At 45.5% G+C, this 10372-nt stretch overlaps 1 long non-coding RNA gene across 1 annotated transcript; it reads right to left on the minus strand.

Moving 5' to 3' along the window:
- Positions 1-4517: 4517 nt before the first annotated feature.
- On the minus strand, positions 4518-7980 carry LOC136298443 (uncharacterized). Its single transcript, XR_010723317.1, has 2 exons — positions 7653-7980; positions 4518-6472 (listed from the first exon to the last, which is right to left on the minus strand). It is a non-coding gene; the product is annotated as an uncharacterized lncRNA (long non-coding RNA).
- Between the last annotated feature and the right edge of the window lie 2392 nt (positions 7981-10372).

Genomic DNA, 10372 nt, shown 5'->3' on the forward strand with positions numbered 1-10372 from the left:
TCTGGGAGCTGCTGTCCTGGCAGGGTGGCCCTGCTCGCAGTGACAGTGTCACTGGAATCCTTCCCAGGACTGCTCCTGAGCTTGGGATGGCTGCAGGCAGAAAAGCTCTCTGCATTTGAAAGGACAAGCTGCACATTCCCACTGGGCATGTTTTCCTGGGTTGCCTTCTCCAGCAGCAGACCTGCCCGACCTCCAGCTAACCTGCAATCCAAACAACTGTGCTGGAAGGGGATGTGTCCACAAGCTCAGCCTGAGCTGCAGGAAGCAGAGACACACATGAATAAAACAAAGCCAATTTGTTATCTTGGATTAAACCCTTGGTGGCTTCAGCAGAGCTTGACTTGATACAGGGGTTTCATCAGCCCCCAGGTTCAGGGCAAACGTGGCAGAAATATGTGCAGGGAAGCCTGCAAGTCAGGATGATTGGCTCTGTCTGGGATGAGGAGAAATACACAGCCTGTGCTCTGCAGAGGAGTGGATGTAAATTATTGTAAGCAAAACCCAGCAGCTTGTTTACAATGTGTGTTACCTAAATTATGTCAATATTTCTCTCAATCTCTTTTTTGTCAAGCCCTCCTTCACAAGCAAACAAATCCTTCTCCCACCCCTCAGCTTTCAAAAAAACTCAAGAAACCACATATCCTCTTCAAGTGCCAGTCAATCACAGGTTTCAAAGTGTAAATAGAAGAAGAAAATATATCTTTTTTTGCTTTTGAAATGAACACAAAATAAGAAAAAAACCCTGTAACATCAGACCATCATTAGTGAGTGTTTAATCAGAAACAACAGATTGGCCTTCAATCATCACTAATGACAGCTTCTCTGCTGTGAAGTCTGACTCTGCAGGCAAGCACAGGGGAGCTCTCAGAGCCTACCACACAGGGGTTTAATAATACTCTCTGTGACCTGTGGTTCCATTTGTCCTATAGAATCACTGCACCTGGCATGTCCAGGGCCATTTCTTATGTCCCCTCCTGAAAGGGAACAAAATTACAATGGATACCCTCTCATGCTTCACTGAGGTAAAGGCAGTAATGAAGGGAGTTGGATTTTGCTACACAATCAGGAGGAGCAGCAATAACTCTTCCCAGCAGCCAGAAAGTTCTGGAGGTATATTGTTTTCTCCAGCTATCTGAAATAAATCCCAGGGGGTAATTACAGAACAGAGAAATAACACATAAATCCTGTTTAATTGACAACACCGAGAAAAAAAAGAAACACGACGGAATTTCCTGCCTCCTCCTGCACTCCCCATGTTGCTCCTAATGTCTCTGGGACATCTGGAAAACAGGGAGGGTCAGACCCAGAAACCTCAACATGGATGGGAATCGGCCTTAATGTAAAGCTCTTCTGGGGAGGCATCCATCTCAATCCCGGTAATGGGTTACAAGGAAAACCAACAGAGCAGAAAACTGGCATCAGCCTAGATTATCTCACTGCAGGACTTCTGACCCTGCAGGAGAGGATTCACACAGGACTGCAGAGCTGCAGCTTCCCCAGCACAGGCCCTGAGCAGGGTGTGCTGCTGCCTCACGCTGCCGGGCAGAGAAGGGAGAGCTGGAATTCTCATTCCTGCCCTGACCTGCTGTGCTTCTCTGTCCACAGCACCACGGCCCAGACTCACAGGTTTCCCAGCCGTGTCCTCCAGGCAGCAAAGGGCCTGAAAGGAAATGGCAAGGATCTCTGTGGTTTCGCTGTCCTGCAGTCAGCATTTGAAGGCAAACCCCTTGGAAAAACGTGTGCGTAGTCTGTCTTCATCCAGCAGTTTATAGGCAATCCAGTGCTGGGAGGGGCAGCACATCCTGGGAGCTGATATCCAATTTACTCTTGCTTTTGTCACTGACCTCCACATCATCACCTTTAGGGGAAATTAAAAAAAACAAGAGAGAGAGAGAGAACGAAAGGGACTGGAAATGCTCCCTGAGCTGTCTGAGAGGTCTGGTGGTGGGCTCAGTGTCTTAGAGCAGACACAGACTCTGTTCCTGGCACCGACACCTGCAGGGCAGCACTTGCTGCTCCTGGGACAGACCCTGAGCAGAGGGAGGCACGGGCCAGAGGTCAGAGCGCCCATCCAGAGCCCCTTGCCACTCCAGCCCTTACAGCAGGACTGGGGTGATGAGGAGGGACTCCTTACATGAGCACATAGTGACAGGACAAGGGGGAATGGCTTCAGACTGTAAGTTTAGAGGAGATATTTGGAAAATAACTGTGTGCTGTGCTGGTGGTGAGGCCCTGGCAGAGGTTGGCCACGGAAGCTGTGGCTGTCCCATCCTGGAAGTGTCCAAGGCCTGTCCGTGACCTAAGGCTGATCCATTTGCTTCCTGCTCTTTGGCTCAGGGATATCTCTGCAAGCTGCTGTGGTAACAAACTGTCCTGCCTCGTCCTGCTGCCTGTGCACTGAGCAAGGCCAGGGTGAGGAGCAACCAAATGTTCCCCACTCCCAGCTCTGCCTCTTCCCTCTCCAGGCTGTCCTACAAAGATGAGTGAGACACCAGACAGGAACACACATTTCTCATGCAGATGGCTTTTACAGACATACAAAGCCAAAAATGTCCTTAAAATACATCACCATGGAAGCTGAGAGACAACACAAAAATCTGCCGATCCCAGTATTGAACTTTAATCGCTGGAACCCTGCAGAGTTCTCTGCTCAGTGTGGAAATCACCCAGGTCCAAAGGACAGTGTCGTTGTCACCAGCCTCCCACCAGTGTGTTCCATACCAGCCTGGCCCCACAGGGAGTTTGTCACAGAAGAAACTTCACAGTGCCATTTACACTTCCCTGACAGCCAGGGATCCAGCAGCATGTGCTGCAATCCAACCCTCTTTTGCAGCTGTGGAGGAGAATGTCAGCCGCACCGCGATGGCACACAGCTTGTGATTGTCTTTGCCTCCCTGTCCCAGCTGGCAGAGACAGCCCTGTTCCCCTCACAGAGATGTAACCCGAGTATCAGTAAATCAGGATGTCACCACTGATACCCTCCAGACCTGTGAGCAGACTTCTCCCTCCAGGGCTGTGCAGAGAGGTGTTGGCAGCAGCTGTCACTTGGTTTTGTTACTTCACTGTAGAAGATTAACTCGTGGGGCTTAGAAAGAGCAGAAACCAAATGGCAGGGTGAAGAAAACATCTGGAGCAGGAATCAGCGTGCCTCCCTTCTTTCTCTTCCACACACTTCTCCTTCACACCTTTTTTTTTTTTTTTTTTTAAATTTTTTCTTTTTTTAAAAATTTGATCACTGGATTTGAAACCACAAAGTAATAGTGAAATTTCGCATCGTTTTCACCAAAGTCAGTGGGATGATGCACAAGGTTTAGAGCTTCATGGAACATGAAAAGAGCCCCAGCAAGGCCTTAGGGCAAACAGGGTTCCTCCCCCACTGTTTCTCCTTTACACAGTGATACTGTGAGACATGAATATTGCGGGTTACCAGGGAGGATACCAGGGGTCTCCTGCCATTCCTATGAAAATCCCAGAGCAGTTACTGTCAAGTGGATTCATTCTGGATTTATGGTCACTGAGGATAGAGAGGGTCTTGGTTATTCTTCTTCCCATTTTACATTTCACACTTGGCATTAAAAAGAGATCAGGTTCCCAGTGCAGACACAGTTCAATGTGCAGCAGGCCAGGGACAGAGTTCCCTTTCTGCCTGGGAACACTGGGGGATGTTCTGTCCATCTCACTCAGGTTCAGATTTGGAACAGGAGGGGCCTCAGGATTTTCATTCCAAACCCATTCCCTGACATGCTCATTTTTCTTATAATATATAAATATTGCTGCATCTAGGCTGCACCAGAGTAGTTATTTTGTGACCAAACACAAGTTGAATATTCTGCTGATTCTTGTAGCAACCTCTTTCCTTCTCACTTTGTTCTCTCCTTCCCTTCCCTTTCATCTCTTCTTTCTTCCCATTCCTACTCCTATTTCACTGTTCTTACCTCTAGTTTATGCACTGAATGCACCTTCCTTGGTGAGTGTCTGGGTCTGAAAGTTCTGAAAGCCAGCTGAGTTCTGGGAAGTTGCACTACCCTGGATTCTTTTGGTAATGCCAATGCTCTCAAAGAGGCAGCTTCCCTTTCATTAAAGCAGTCTGCGTTGTATTATCCACATTTGCATTCAAACACACTTACCTCGATCCTAAAGCACAGGTGTGTACTTGGAGCAGATCAACAGTGAGTTTGTAAGTAGTTTAAAATACAGCAATCATAAAAATTCCAGCAGTTTTGGGGAATAGTCCTGCTGAGTTTCTCTGCTCCACACAGTAGTGCACACAGGGAGCCCCAGATTGTTTGGGATAATGGCCCAAGCCTTGTAAAAGAGCTGTCACAGTGGTGGATCATATGGTTTCCAGTGAATTAAGCAGAGTCACTTAAATTTGATTATCCCTCTTTCAGTTAATGTATCTAAAAGGATCGGGGAAAAAATTATCCAGCATCCAAATCCTTCCATTAAAGTATTTTGTGAATCCAGCTTTCAAACATGGTTGACAAAATGAAGGCTTTTATTGCTGTCCTTCATCCCTAAGACATCCAGAATGGAGTTTTACAGTACTCATCTCCTGTTTCAGGTGTTTGTACTTTTGTGTCACAACCAAAGTGTTTGAAAAGAACAACAGCAGCAGCAACAAAGCATAGCAAGGCAAATTTTCTCGATATTATCATTCCCCTGATTTTGTACAAGCAAAAAGTGACTATTACATCTAAATTTAAACCTATCCTCAGTACCAGTCAAACTGTAATTCTTTTTGAGCATCCCCTGAAAGTGCATCTCAAAGTCCTGGTCTAACAAGCTCCCTTTCCACACTGATGTGAGCCATGTCTGCTGTGAGCAGACACAAATCCACCCTGGAAAGTGCAACGGGACCAGAAAAGCCTGAAAGAGAAAAACCAAAAAAAAAAAAAAAGAGCGAAAGCAGAAAGTTGGAGCACAACCAATTTCAAACGGAGATGGATGGTGCTCTCTGCTCGTTCAAGACGCAAGGAAAAAATCTCAGAGATTAATTTGTGAAGGCCCAGCAGGAATTGTGCATGCTGGGGATTGCGGAGGAAATAAAGAATATAAAAATGCAGCTTTACTGTGAGGCGAGAAAGCCAATAAATCAAAGTGCATTAGCAAATATCAGCTGTATGAATAAATTGGCAGAGCCATTACGTTGTATCAGTTTCATGTAGCTGAATGCAGATGGAGCCAAGTTCATTTCTGCAAGGGAGCTGCTGGTCACAATGTTTAAGTCACACAGGTTTTCCTGAGGGAAAAAAAAAAAGCCCAAACAGCTTTCATGCCTTATCCAGCTGATTGACTAAAATGTGTTTGTTTGTAAGAAACTATACAGACCGAAATAATAAATCCTAGTCCAGAGTCACTTTTCCTTTCAAGTTCAGTGCATGAAAATACCCCCAAGGTTCTTGGGCTGGCCTTTTCCCCATTGCCCCACTGTGCCTTCAGGAGAGCACAGAGCCACCCGAGTGTTATTGGTGTTTTTGGGATACAGCAATAAGTGAGAAACTGATGACAGGCAGAGGGGAAAGGGCTGAAGGATCTTCCCTCTGGATCCAGGGAGCAATGTCCAGGTGCTGCAGTCAGGGGAGCCACAGAACATCCCCCTCCTTCCCCAGCGCAAGAGGGGGCAGAGAAATCCTTACACAGAGTGCCCAGGGAAATAGAGGAGTCACCATCCCTGGAAGTGTTCAAAAAACATGGATCTGTGGCCCTTAGGGGCACGGTTTAACTGTGGGCCTGGAAGTGTCAGGTTAAAGGTTCGACTCAAGGATCTTATAGGTCTTTTTTAGCCCTAAATATTCCACCATTCCTCAGGACAGTGCAGATGTGATGCTCCTATGCGTGGCTGAATGGGACAAAACTATGTTTTTTTCCATTTCCTGTTGAATGCTCAATGATTAAAACAGGGTTTTGTGGCATTCAGGTGGAGAATGATCACTTCACAGAATCTGTTTTTTGTAAATCCTACAGAAATACTACAGAGTCCAACAAATGAAAGCACTCAGAAGCCTCTGGCCTGCCCTTTCATATAAATGTTTGCATGAGGTTGATTTTTTTTTCCCAAGACTACTGACTCTCTTCTGGGAGTTCTTTTAATTATGCTCATAATATTATTTCAGTAGGAGCACTCTCATTCCTACACTACAAAATTACTTGATCCAAAAATTTTGTTTTAAATCTCCATAGACTGCAGCAATAACACAAAGATGTTCCAACCACGCCCTCCCCAACCTGGGCACCAGAGAGGGAGTGAAAAACATGTGAACTCCCCAGTTGGTTTCTTGATAATGATTTTAACAAGGATAATGAACAGGAACTTGTGGAAAATGGAATCTTTTGTCCTCGGGGGGAGGAGAAAGATTTAGGTTTTCTGCTTCTTGGATTTGTTTGGTGAAATCCAAGGATGAAAAAGTGGTAGTCACTTCTGAAAATCTTCACTCCGAACTCCAGCCAAAGCACTTCCAGGGAGAGCACTCTGCAAGCAGAAGAAGAATGGTGAAGTGTCGGGAGTTTATTAAGAATCCTGCAGTGATGTCCCAAAATGCTACAGGAGGGAGGCTGAGTGCTTGGGGAACAACACAGGGACTTGGGACTAATTCCCATCTCTCTCCAAATCCTCACAGAATTTGAGAGAAGTCCCTCAGGCTCACCGTGCCTCAGTTTCTGTTTGCAGAGATGTCCCAAGGATAACCAAGTTAATGAGCTGTTCAAAGGGAATCTGGATAAAGACCAGCCAAGGAGTGAATCAGAGGCATCCCCACAGCTCTGTGGATTGGTGGAATTGCACAACACCAACGTATCTCTAAATTAGAAAAAGGGAAAAAAAAAATTCCTTCTTCTAAGAGCACCACTTGTGGGTATTTCTGGACTTTTTCCTACAACATTAACTAGCACCTAGAGACAGAGTGAGCTGATAAGTTCAGCTCTGGAGGCAATGTACCATAACATCCCATTTGCAAAAGCAACACCAGGATTTCAACCCACAGTTGTAGGGATCATAGGGAAATGGGTTTTTTTAGCAATAGCAGTGCAGATTGCTGCTGTCAGCAAAAGGCAGCTGTGAACACATCACTCAGGGTCTTGTCTCTGTTGTCTGAGGGTCTGGCCAAGAGCCTGGGAAGGCCATCGAGCTCCCCAGGGCACAGAGTCACCTCACATAACATTTGCCATTTTTAAACAGAGAGCTTAAGTCTCCCAGGGTCCTTCAGCAATTCATGGAGATCCAGACCTCCCCGGACATGCCCATGCTCTGTGAGCATCAGAGAACTGGGCTGGAGCAGGTGCCACACCAGGGGCTCCCCTGGGGTTTGCATGAATTGCTCAATTGCAGGCTGTGGACATTGAGCCCTCATTCCATTATGGTTCTTTCCTGCAACCAACCCCCCCCCCCCAAAAAAAAAAAAAAAAAAAAAAAAAAAAAAACACAACAAAAAAACAACCAAAAGACCCCAAAACGACCAAAAAACCCCACAAAAAAAAAAAAAACACAAAAACAAAAAACAAAAAACCCCACAAAAAAACCAAAAAAAAACCCCAAACAAACAACCCCCCCCATATCCAGGCCAAAATAGTACCAAAAATAATTTAAAAGACGCTACCAGACAAAAAAACAAAACAAAAAATAAGAACTCTGAGCAAGAATATACCAAATTTACCTTTCCCAGCTCTGTGAAATACATAGAAGGCTGAATTGCCTGAAGCAAACCAGTTTGGTTTGATACCCACTGAACACTGGTACAGTCAGGAAAAGCAACAGTTCCTTATATTTATGTCTGACCTTTTTTTTTTTTTTTTTTTTTTTTTTTTTTTTTTTTTTTTTTTTTAATGCTGGCATTCAGCACAGCAAGAGATCAAACTCTTTATTGTGCCTTGAAAAAAAATTTTTGGCAGAATTTACATGTAAATGCCTCCTGAGAGCAAGTATTGTATTTATCACTAGCTCGAAGTTGAATCTGTTTCCAAGGTGCTACTGCAGCCCCTTGAAAGAACCCACCTGGGGATACCCAAACACAGCTGACACAAACACAGTGCAGAGGTTCAGGAGTTCCTCAGCCTCTAATTTGTGAAGAACCATCACATCTCAGGTGTGAACTGCTCATTAAAGCCTCTTTCTTCGGCTCCTGTTTGCTGTTCGCCCTACGCCATTAAGGAGCTGGCAGTGAGAAATGACCCTTCCCACCCTCAGTGGAGCCTTCTCCCTGGGGATCGATAAATAGCAAGCGAGGAGACACAGACTTAGACACAGACCCTGCCAGATCCAAGGCAAATCCTCTCCTCAGAGGGCTGAGTGCAGTCAGACCTCAGCCAGGAGCTCCCATCCAGCCATCCCAAGGCCACTTTTATTCCAAAAGCTGGTAGCACCGAGCCATAAGGAGTCGGTCACACGTCAGCAGGGCTTGTAAATGCTCCTTTGGGAAGGCAACTTGCACAACAGCCCTGGTTTATTACTACTTCCTCATCCTGGTTTTATTTCTCTCCAAAGCACCACTTCATTCTTTAGAACAAACAAGTATATTTTTAAAATAGCCAGAGCACTTTGCCCTCGCCCTGTGGCTCTCACACGTTGTGCTGTGAACTTTGCAGATCGTTCCTCATTTCCTCGGGGAAGATGCAATCTCCGCTCTCAAACCTTTTCTGTTTCATCGCTGGACTTGTGGCTGCCTGGACAAAATTGCTTCAGAGCCTGGGGCCTCACGGCAAGAGTGGGGTTGGGCAGAGCTAGGGGAGCTGGGCAGGTACAAAGGCAAACCCCAACATCCTCCCCCGAATTTCCTTGGGTGGAGCCAGTGACCTTCCCGTGGGATAGAGCCTGAGTTGTGGAATAAGGACTTTACAATTCAGATTGTGAAGCATATATATTTTATTTCCATCTGGGACACACGGGGAATTTTCCCCATTCATGTGTGCCTGGTTGAGACGGGTTCCAGGTTTAAATACACATAGAACCCATAAACCCACACCTCCCTGCCTGCCCATTCTCCTTGTGCTTCATATTATAATTAGTTTTCTGTGGTGCCACATCTGGTGGGCTTGGGCAGGGGTCTTCTGATGAAGTAAGAAGTCTTTCTCAGTTGTTTGCTGTTTGACTCCATCTCTGGGCAGGCACGGTGGAGGTTTGGCTGATTCCCAGGTCACTTTGTCCTGGCCAAAACCAGGAGCCTGGTTCTTGCTGGTTTTTTGAGCCACAGGTTCTGCTTTATCGGGTTTTCACCCTGCCTAAGTCCTGCTTTACTGATTTTCAACAATATAAATATTATCTTTATGGCCTTTACTGTTACAAGTTGTTTCTATTTAGGTTACATTCTTATGCGTTCTGTTACAAGTTGTTTTTCTTCTTTTACAAAGCTGCTAAACAAACTATATATTTCTGTTTCCCCTCCACCTGCTCAAGCACATTATGTGCTTCTAAAATTCTGAATTTTCATGTACATATGTTTCTCGTATCGAGCCCCTGCTGGTTCACTGCAGTTTAAGGGGATGTGTCAGGTGCTCATGGTTCCTCCTCCTGTCACCGCCACAGGCACCTGTGACCTATTCCACACTTTGCGTCTGCAGTTTGAACTTCAGTTTCTGAGTGAATCCCCCCACCTGGGCACCAGGACCTGGGCTGGAGTCTCTTCTGGTACCTGGGAGGGCACCAGCACTGCCAAACCCACTGATGCTTCTGCCTGAAGTCACTGCTCCCTCCATGGGGACGCACGAAGAGAACCCAGTTTTGTTCATCACAGCCCAGCTTAGGAGCTCTTGTTTATGCAGTGACTGAAAAACAGCCCTGGTGGCCCTGGGAGTATTAATGTCCTTAATTACTAACAGCAAAAATATGGATTTCCTCAGTCTTGCCCATGTGCTACCTGAGCTCATGGCTGAGTACAACTCTCAAATATTGCTCAAAACAAAAACTGCACAGGAGAGGGAATGCAGGATCTTCCCATGGGAATGTTGTTATCTCAGTTTTCCTGAGCAGCTCTGTCCCTTATCCATGATTTTTGTCATCCTTCAGCCATCTTTGCCACACTGTCAACATTTCCATCTTTAGGAAACCAAACCACCACGTGGCAGAGCTGAGATAATAAGGAGACCAGCTGGAATCCTTGGAAATAAGAAGTGTTTCTAATCAAAATGAAAATATTCCATTTTTAGGAAGCCTGAAAATTCAAACAATATGAAAGAGCAATTAGATTTTCCCCCATGTCCTGGTTTTGGTTGAATGCTATTTGCACTACACTACTTCAAATATCAAGTGGGACCAAAAAAGTCACTTTAAGGGAAAGTTCAAAATAGTAAAATATTTTTAAGCATCATAGTATTCTGATTTCTCTTCTAATGAATAATTCTTTGTGGATTGAATGGTTTGGCAAAGATTTTTAAAGCATCA

Source organism: Chamaea fasciata, unplaced genomic scaffold (genome assembly GCF_029207755.1).
Source record: "Chamaea fasciata isolate MVZ Bird 193981 ecotype frontalis unplaced genomic scaffold, bChaFas1.0.hap1 SCAF_17, whole genome shotgun sequence".
Lineage (NCBI taxonomy): Eukaryota > Metazoa > Chordata > Aves > Passeriformes > Sylviidae > Chamaea > Chamaea fasciata.